An 11,382-nucleotide genomic window follows, 5' to 3' on the forward strand; every position below is an offset into this window, starting at 1 on the left:
CTTAGTGCTAGTAGAGTGTCCTGGATCCATCACCTGTGAATTGTCACTTTTCCGCTTAGTCAATCCTAGCCATTGTTTCCATTTGAAAACCTAGGTTTTTTTTTATCATTTTTTCACAAATATTTAAATGCACAATATATTACGAGTTCTTCAAAACTAAAAGACGATATTCTCAAATCGAGTAGAAATGTAAGGAATACAAAGCAACAAGAAGACAAAATACCTACTGTTACAGACAGAAAACTGACGTAACCAATCATTCTCACTGAAAGTGAAGTAATATGAGCCCGAAAATGGTGACATAAAGTGCTGATAAGCTAGTAAATCAATAAACTCTAAGAGAATTAATGAGTTACTATTATCTTTTTTATAGGAACTTATTTTTATTTCCTATTAAATGTAGCCTCCATTTCTATCACTCCTTTTAAAAACACCATTTATGGCAAATTTTGTTATGTCTACGGCTAAAGAATATTTGTGGAACGTACAACCTGGAAGAACCACGAAAACTGCCATGCAGACAGATCATTCGCCTGATGATGAAGTCTATAAGCGGCTATTAACTTTGAACAAAGCTCAGATCGCATAAATTTACGAATGTTAATCAGGGTATTAATGTTTTAATTTTTGAATTTAATAGTTAAAAATTATTTGCTTCTTTAATTACCACATATTTTTCTCTTGCTTACCACCGGTTGAGAACCCTTGCTCTAAGCCATTTAATGTGTAATATCAAAAGCCAATTAAAATCATAACTAAATATTAGTTTTCGTTAAGTTCCATCAAAGTTGATTGCTTGCAATGGTATTTGAGATACTCTGTAGCCCATTTAATGTGTAATGTCAAAAACCAGTTAAAACAAAACTAAATACTATTTTAAACTAAGTTACTTTAAAGTTTATCCCTTGCAGTCGTACTTTAGATAAGATGCTTCTAATTCTTATATAAAAGCAGCTAAAAGTAAAATTAAACCCCAGTTTTCTTTTCCCTTGCCGCCGTACTAAAGATAAGCTGTATTCCATTGCCTGCATAACATCAAAGGCTATGTAGAAAGAAAACTAAAGACCAGTTTTCACTAAGTTTCATAAAAGTTTATCACTTGTAGTCGTATTAAAAATAAACTCATCTAGATTAACAAATATATTATACTTGTTTCAAAGATAAGCAATAAGTCTGAGTTTTGAGTTGAGATGTTTGGTAATGATAGTCTTATGCAAAAGTGATTAATTTTTAATTGTAATTAATTCTTAGTCTTTCAGGCAAAAGTAATTAATTGTTGACATAATTAATTACTTTTACCTGAAAACTTTTATTTTATTCACCCAACGCGCTCATAAATCCGAATATGGATGACTCCATGGTTATGACTACATAAATTACATTAGAATTTCCTTCAAGGCTGGTTTCTTCAAAAGATATTCAATCTATATGTATGTTTTTGCATAAATTACAGATTTTATTTTCTTTTTAAATATTTATAGACTTCGCATTGACGATTGTATCCCGATGGCAACAATTTTACTGAAATTTAATCTACATGTTTGTTGCTCTTAAGAATAACAAAATACAGACACAGTGCAGGAAAACAATTTGCTAAGCTCATTTCTGGAAAGCTTTGTGAGGAATTCTATTTTATGTTTGGGAGAAACGGCTAACCATTTAGCCCTCCGGTTGTTAAACTAATGTCTTTTGGGAGAAAGTGAATTTCAAATTCAACGAAATGTGGAACACTCTACCCTGCGCCAATCCACCCTATTCACTGTAACTAGTCCAGGGCATGAAGGTGACTTTTACGATTTTTGTAAGATGGCCCACAAGGCAATCTATTACCTAGTGCACTTCAATGTTTTTGTTCTACTTTCATTCAAATATTCCCTCGTAGTTTTTGTTTATGCGCTTCGCTTTTCGTCCATTTTTTTGTCATTTTGAATTTTTATCAGTATTTAAGCAAAAAGAAAGGAAAGAAAAAGAGCGCTGAATGTGCATCAAATGAATTTGCATCCTGCTAAGATTCCTTCGAATGAATGTGTTTTTCTGTCTTTGTCATGCATGATGTTAGATGTCGCTGCATGTGAAATTAGCTTCATCTTTCTTGCCTTCAGGAATAAATGCAGAACTTGTCCTTTCGATATATGTATGCTTATGTCTATGCCTAGGAGAATTTTTCCTGTATGATGGAAAGCAAATCAGTCTTGCTTATAATTTCAAAAATAGAATACACAATCAGTCAGCTTGTCATAAGCTTGGATATAAATGTGTCAACTTTTATACGCATATAGCGACTTTCGTTAGTGTATACTGTGAGTAAGGAAGAAATTTTGATTCTTTACAATTTTAGTGAATAAATTTGCATGCTTAAATGCAAGTAATGAAGAACGACTAAGAAAGTGACAGAATGTTCGCTCCTTTAGCAATAACAAAATAATTACCAAATTTTCAATCCTTATAGCCATATGAAGCACAGAATACATTTAACTTTTTAAAAGTAAATCTAGTTTATTAACATATGATCACAGTTTTTGGCATTTTAAGTCTGTTTTTCAATTGATTCTAAAGTATGTTTTATGAAATTTAATACACTTTTAACAAAATTGATGAAATTCGTAATGAATAATGTATCTTAGCTTCAATCTGAATGAAATTCTGGTAGCTGTAATACTGGTATAAATTTAATACACTTTTAACAAAATTGATGAAATTCGTAATGAATAATGTATCTTAGCTTCAATCTGAATGAAATTCTGGTAGCTGTATCATACGTAACAAAGATTTTTTATAAATTATGTTTTATAATAATAATAGTAATAATAATAATAATAAATAATAATAATGGAAATAATAATAATAATAAAATTAATTTAGAATTTTGATTATTAATTTATATCGAATTTCAGTATTTCTTTCTGATAATGATTTTACATTGCAAGTCAGATTTCCTAACTATTTTTTGTTAGTTTGTAGTGTATTGTAAAAGTGAAAATATGTAATAAAATATTATTGTAATAAAACTCTAATAGATTTTCCATGATCAAAATGTATGCAACTAATCAGATTTAGAACACAAGACTGGTTGCTCCAATTCTACGGCATCTTACAAAAATGCGAGGTATTCAGATTACTTTTCTGTTGATTAAAGCTCTCATCTCTCAACCTCTACTAGTTGTCTATAAATCTTTACCTAGGAGCCGGTGTGAGCTTAGGTGTGACCTTAGTCATGAAAGCTGAAAGTGGACATCACCGAACTAAGAGGTAACAGGAAATAAGATTTACAAGCAATCAAATGTCAGCTAGGTAAAATGTATCAATTGTGTAAATTGAGGTTCCAAGTAAAGATATTCTACCAAACAAACAGCGTGTACTGTTTGCGACATACAAATTCAATAATGTAGCTGGCTCTATAAGCTGTTGAAGTCAATATCTATTGACACAAAAAGACACTTGTATTAGATTGCGTTAGCAACTAGATATTTAACACTACCTACTCCGTGCATGAAATAAGGTAACAGGTATAGGTATAAGTGGGGGGGACACCAGAATTTCAACCACAGTTTGTGCAGTTATAGCCCCACCACACTATATGTGCAGTTTTGAGGGAGAACACCCCAAGAAGGGAAGTCCGAAAGACTCCCACTGCTCTTCCTTTAACATCAACCTCTCGAGAGGAACTTCGGCACGCCGCATATTTTAAGAGGCTTCTTGCGGCATAGACACTATACACTTATGGCGTTATCACATCGAAGAACTAGTGATGTTAGAATAAACTTTTCCGAAAACGAGCTTGTCTGTTACCTACTACTGGTGAGTTCTTTTCAACGAAACATGTTCGTTGAAAGCAGTGTTCCGCTTCCCTACACGAGACTTTAAGAAACTGAACTGAAAACGTTTCGTTGAAGTGCAAACTATCGTACGATTTTTACCAAAAGAAATGGTTTTCGCATAAGTCAAACCAGATACTCCGCAAATAAAAAATTCGGGGAACTGTTTCTGTTGAGGGTAGGTAGTTTGTTGATGTCGTATTGATTTACAAACCTTGTTGCTGTCTCCAGGATTTGAACCCGGGTCCAACGTTTTGCAGACAGCGTCACTAACCACTATACAGTCTGGATCGTCATTTGCAAAAACAACTAAGCATGAGTTAGAAACGTTCACCTGTGTCTCTGCAGTAGCAGAAATTGACATTAAGACTGGTAGAATTTAATTACATTTGCAGGATAAGTTAAATTTGCTTGAATTTCTTTTGGAGACATCTGTAATGGTGGAAGACATGAAAGATAGCTCACTACGCACTGAAAACGTTAACCGTTAATAGGAGTAATCAAGCCAAGTAATTTACAAGTTTGATTCCTTAATTTTAGAAGACCATTCATGAACCTCACACTAAGTTGCACGGTATAAATAAAGCGCAGATAGATGGAAATTTATAGTTGCGTTTACGGATTATTATTTGTTATAACACTCTAGAGATTTTGTCAACAGTCACTGTAACAGTTTTGTACCAATGCAAGTATAAGTTAAATTTCAGTTTTAAGTATTTTCATTAGGGCGAAATAAATAAATTTTGTAAAAATGTTTATTAATCTTGTAAAATCTTTCTCTTTTATCGGTTTATTTATTTTTTAGATGGCGCCATTAAAATGAGCTTTATTTTAGCTATTTTATTGAACGTTTGAATTACAAAATAGCGTTTTATTTTAACCATCTTAAAAATAAACAGCTAACTAAAAGAAGTAGATCGCATACTACAAGATAACTCAATAGTTTTGCTGCAGTACAATAAGAAACATCATTTTCTAATTTTCAGCTAAATATGCACCATGCTTACTCTTGATAGTCCTAATCTGTTAATCTTAATGCATCTAGAGAATGTTCTCAATCATCTGAAGAACTTAATTTGCTATATTTGCGAAGGGAAACATTCGGAGATTTAGAATATTTCATAAATTGTTCAAAATATCTAGCTGAGTAACTGCTTTGAATTCTTTATCTCTGCGCGATGATGTTACCTCTGCCTTCTTGATTGAATTAGCAGCAATAAAGGAAGCTCTAGCACAGATAATTACTTTTCTATGTAACCTTCCAAGATACGTTCTTGAATTGTTTTAGCACCAGCCGAAATTTTTCGATGTCTAGCATCGCATAAATATTGAGTACATAACTTGTACTCAATTTTTACGTTCAAGACGTTAAAAGTATTTCATCAGCGATGTTGGAGCAGACTGATGGAGAATTATTCTGGATATATGACCATTCGAATTATGAAATTGTACATTATTTTGAACTGTATAGAACAGCGATAGGCAACCCTTTTCGGTCGCGGGCAAAACATCGAATAAAAAAAGGGTTTGGCGGGCCAAGATAATTTTTTCTAAAATTTTAAAAACAATATACAAGTATTCCAATTTAAATATGTTAATGAGATGAATGAAATTGCGATTTCAGTTTTAAAAGTTCCTTATATTGAGGTTCGAAGTGAGATGTACTGATTCTAAGAAATGAAGCTAAATGCTCATCTGTCAGTGTACTTCTGAAATAATTCTAAGGTTCATAGATGAAAACACTTGTTCACATATGCAAGAGAAAGCAAACATATCACTCACTTTCTGGGCGTGAGATATGTTATACTGTCGGCAATGATTTGTAAAACTCCAACTTTGGCATATTTAGAAACAACTTCTTGAGATGATTGCTAAATTGCAACTCAATTAATTCAAGCTGCAAATATGACCTCACTGCTTCACAATTTACGTTGAAAGGCATGGTAAAAATATCCAATTATGTTTGAATGGCACTGAAATTTTGAAATCTGCTTTCGAACTCAAAATGCAGTTTTTCAAGCTATCTTCATAATTCTTAAGCTTCTCTTCATTTACTGAGCGTATTGACTTTAACCTCGAAAAAGAGACAAGTCGTTCTTTAGCTGCCCAGCAAACAGATTAAGTTTTACTTTAAAAACTTCCCAAAGATGGGCCCAGATATCGTAGTTAAATTGATTTTTCCATTGCATCTTGACATTCAAGTTGCTCATATGACAAAGAAGATCTGTAAAAAATGCTGAGTCCAAAAGCCATTCTGCATCTTCTAACATTTCGCACTCCGCAGAGTACTGTTTCCCATTGGAAAACGACACAATATTGTCTTTCAACTGCCAAACTCGCTCAAACTCACTTCCTGCACTAAGCTAACATACTTTCGTGTAATACACATCAGAGTATTCACATTGCACGGACTGAAGAAATCTCGAAATTGCCTGTGAGTAAGCACAAGAGATCGAACAGCATTTACAAGCTTCACGACTGCGTCAAGCACGGGTTTTATACTCAATGCAGACTTATACAGAGCATCTTGATGTATAACACAATGTAGAAAAACAACATTGTTCTCGGCATAGTTTTGATTAAAGAGTCCAAGAAATCCAGATTCTTTTCCTGTCATATTTGGTGCATTACATACATACACATTTGGTGCATTACATATATTACACATATTACATACATTTTTACAGGCACTTTCAAAGTTAGAAGCCCTTCCTGAAATTCATGAAAAATATCACATCCCGTTGCAGCTCACTTTAAAGAACGCATGCACGCCAGTTCCTCTGTAATTTCAAAGTTCTCATCAACACCTCTTACAAATAATACTAACTGAGCAGTATCATTTATATCAGCGCTTTCATCCTTAGCTATGGAGCAAAATTTAAACTGGCCAGTCTTTGTCTCTAATTGTGATGTTAAATGTTTATCGATGTTTTCGATTCTAGAAGTCACCGTTTTTCGGATCAGCTTACAGTCTCCAAATTGTTTTTCTTGTCTGAACAGAAAACGTCACAAACTTGGAGCATGAATTTCTTAACGAATTCCCCATTACTGAGAGCTTTATTATTTGTAGCAATATTGTATGCTACAGTGTAACTTGCATGCGTAGCTACTTCTAGGTTACTGTTTAACTTCTTGAAAGCATTTTGTCGGCCTGATAATTTTTTACAAAGACTTTCTGCATTTTGTTTTCTTTCATATTCGGGCATTGCTTCGTAATTGGAATTCTTATGCTTAGCTGTAAAATGACGGGGAATGTTATATTCTTTGAAGACTGTTATAGCTTCATGGCAGATGAGCCAAACTTGTTTATCTTTTACAACTGTAAAAAAAATGTTTTCAGGTTCATCCATCATTAAAAGCATGGCACTCTGAATCAACTTTTGCACTTTTTAATAGCCATATTGGGGTTGACATATTTTACGAATAACCCTAACAAGCAGTAGCTATGCTATACTTTTAATATTTTCACCACTATTCACAATGGCGCTATATGTCCGCAATTTTTACATGCGCAGACAATAATAGTAAAACTCGCGCCAAAAGAAAAAGCCGCTAGGTGGAACTTAAAATCGCAGTCTGTCACATGTAAGGACTAATTCACCTATAGTCACCGAGACGGTATAGTGGTTAGGGAGGCCTACTACGGTACCGAAGGGCCCGGGTTCGAATCCCGGTGAAGACATGGATGTTTGTAAATGTATAGTGTCGGTGCGGCATGGCGACACTCTAAATATGCGGCGAGCCGAAAGTCCTCTCGTGTGGATTGGTGGAAGGGAAGAGGGGTGGGAGACCCCCAATCCCTCCCCGAGATGTTCTAGCCCAAAATTGGAAGTGCAAAACAGGAGTCCAACCTCTCTTCGGAGCAGGTATTGGCAACCATTGTTCCATGCAATATGGACACGACAACAACAACAATTCACCTACATTTGATTTCCATGTGTCTGCTTCCCAGGAAAGAGATAACGCTTTCTGGCGCCAATCTACAGCTACAAGCTGTCTTTTAAGCTGTCTTTGCGTGCTATTTCCGTCGACTTATGTTTTGTGGAACAAAAATAGAGACATTAAAAATATCAGTTCATTGAAAAAAAGGAAGAAAAAAATAATATTTAAACAAAATAGAAAATCCATCATAAGTCAAGATAATCAGTCCTTTGAAAAAAAAAAAGAAGAAAAAAATAATACTTCAACTAAATAGAAAAGGAGATGGATATATAATTTATAAATATATATTTCTTTTAATTTGCCTCAGACCAGCAAATTAAAACTCTACCCGCGGGCCGGATAGAACCTTCCGTCGGGCCGCAGTTGGCCTGCGGGCCGTAGTTGGCCCATCCCTGGTACAGACATTAATTGTTCCTTAAAAAGAGAATAATCGAAAATTTTATTAAGAAATAAATTGAAAAGAAAATGGCAAGTGTCGTGAAGAATAAAGATATCCCAAAGGAAGAAAAATATGTAACATACTGAGTTATCTAATTATTTTCCTTAATGGCGGGAACTAGCCATTTTTAGGCTTTCGCCACTTCTACGGCCAGAAGTGGTGGCCATTTTATTATGAAGGCACCTAATAGGCGGTCTATGTTATCTCCTACGAGGAGACAGACAATTTACATCCATGCCTTCTTCGGGACTCGAACCCGGGCTCTACGTTATTGCCATCAGTTCCTCTAACCTCTATACTGTCTGGGGGGGCTTTGAGTTGTATAATAAATAATGCATTTTTTAAGCTTCTTTTATATTTAAAAGCTATAACGTTTAAAAGGAAAATCTGTAAGGTTTCAGACTTTAACTGTCGCACAAAAGGGTTTGTTAAGGTTTCTTACACTCTCGCGGAGCTCCTACCAGCCTGCTCTTTCTAACTAATTATTATTCCTACTAACCTCCTTTATTTGCTCTTTTAATTATTAAACTTTCTTTTCTTCGCACTTGCGCCACATATTCTTCAACAACAAAAATTATAAAATTTCTAAAAGCTGCATAGTGACATATGTTTAGCATTCCCGATTCCGAAAATATTATTGTGCACCAATGGCATTTAGAGGATAAAAGCTTCTAAATTTGTCTCGCTATAGAAGTGTAATAGTTTAAAAGAAGTATAATGTATATTTTAATAGCTTTTCTTTTCTAGGACGAATATCAAAAGAGTAATATCTGTTATTAAAAAGAATTTAACCCTGCTTTAGGCGTGTACGTTCGCGTTGCATAATTAGAGGCATGGGTGACATGTGTCATCCATTCATTAAAATGCATCTAGAATAAGAAAAATCATTTTTGTGGTATTGCCGCCACAACAAAAACCAATAATTAACGTTCGGCTACTGAAAGAAGCGACTTCAGTGTAGAGACATTAGGTAATTTTAGGAAAGATGAAAAATAGCAACCGCCTTCGCCGGGCATCGAACCACGGACCTCTGGAATACCGGCTCAGCGGGCAGAACCACTACACCACGAAGGCACGCTAGGAATGTTGGAGAAATACCTTATATACTGCCCTTTTTAAAGGGCGACTGGGGTTTTAGGAGACCCAATCGCCAAATCCTGGGTGTGGAGAAACCTCATCCAACACCCTTTCAGTTGGAGCACCACTGTAGAGACATTAGGATTGTTTTTGGAAGCAGGCAAGATGAAAAATTAGCAACGCCTTCACCAGGAATCGAACCACGGACCTCTGGAATACCGGCCCAGCGGGCAGAACCACTACACCACGAAGGCACGCTAGGAATGTTCGAGAAATACCTTATATACTCCCCTTTTTAAAGGGCGACTGGGGTTTTAGGAGACCCAATCGCCAAATCCTGGGTGTGGAGAAACCTCATCCAACACCCTTTCAGTTGGAGCACCACTGTAGAGACATTAGGATTGTTTTTGGAAGCAGGCAAGATGAAAAATTAGCAACGCCTTCACCGGGAATCGAACCACGGACCTCTGGAATACCGGCCCAGCGGGCACAACCACTACACCACGAAGGCACGCGAGGAAAGTGGGAGAAATACCTTATAACAGTACTGAAAACTAGCCACAAATGTCACTTATTTGTTGCTAGTAGTCACTCAAGCGCTTGATTTAAAGCTTAAAATAGTCTGAAAATTAAAATATAACCTAATGAAATCACAGAGAGCAAACAGATTATTGCTGTAAACTACAAATGCTACGTATTAACTCTTGTATTACTACCAGAGGTGCTATTAATCTCGATCGTCGCTCCTTTTGATCCTAGATCCTTTTGTTCGTATAACTGTATTAAGTCCGGATCCTTTTTTTAAATAAAATCATGTTGCCAGCAAATGTTACCGCAATGCGTTATTTAAAACAATAATTAAGCGATTGTAAAACAAAATGTATGGAACCACTTAATAATCTATCGGGAATTCTAAAAACATGCTGTTTCAAATTATTGTTGAATTTTGCTGTTGAATTTTATCTGACGCAGTAAGTGATGTTTATTAAATAAAATTTAAAAAGGCAAAAAATGGATTATAAAAAGATAAATAAGTTCATGTTGTTTAAGAAAAACTAAGCCTTGATATGATGAAACGAGAAAAGACAAAAAATATTTAAAACATTCTGATGCGGGCAGCACGTGACCTTCCGCCAATTGCATGTTAAGACATAAAACTGTTGGAATAGCAACGAGTTCTAAGTAAACTAGCAACTTCCGGTTGATCGTTTGTAAATAAAATCTAATTTGTTTATAAACATTAAGTCCCATCGCTAACTGTAAATACCACACATTTTTTTTATCATTGTATTCTCCAATACAGTGGACAGTGATTGCTATATTTGCTCAGATGTAATTTGAAAATGTCACATCTATCATAGTATATGGTTCAGTCATATAGGTCAATGATTTAACAATCACAATATTTTAAAATCAGCTCATCTTGCGATTCTCTATGGTGTGTTAAATCTTGTCATACATTACTTTTCAGTGTTTTTTCGATTTATGATATCAGTTTTTGGCTTTCTGAATAAGGAATCAACCTTTCTATTTGTCATTTTATCTTTATTTATTAAATATCACTTTCTTAGCACTTACGCCATATAAATTCAGAAACAATATCTTTAAAATCAGCGTATTTCTAGATTTATATATATATATATATGTGTGTGTAAGTTAAAAATATGAAAGCTAACTTCTAAATTTAATTAACTATAACCTATTTTATATTTTATTTCATGTGGGAACATCTATCTGTCCTAAAAATAGCGCTTAAGTCTAAACTGCGTCATTCAAATTAATAATGAGATCTTACGTAACCGTTAATGCAGATAGATGCCTCTTGACCAATCACCAAATTGTAAACCAAGACTTTTCTCTACGCGTGCTTCCATCTTGCATAACTACGCACTTCAGCTTTGATCTCTAGTATGCTAAGATGTAATTACGCATGCTTGCTTTCTATCTCAACCATAACAAAAATGTAAATCTTCTGTGGAAAGGCACGACTAGAGTGCCAAGTGATTGTGGCCACAATTATCCATTGCAAATAAAAATGGAATTAAAATCGCCTCGACTGCCAAGTTCATTAGATATTACCAAGTTTACATTATTAGCATATTAAGCAAA

This window comes from Stegodyphus dumicola, chromosome 3, assembly GCF_044657685.1.
Source record: "Stegodyphus dumicola isolate Sdum_Otavi_A_Nest chromosome 3, ASM4465768v1".
NCBI classification, from domain to species: Eukaryota; Metazoa; Arthropoda; class Arachnida; order Araneae; family Eresidae; genus Stegodyphus; species Stegodyphus dumicola.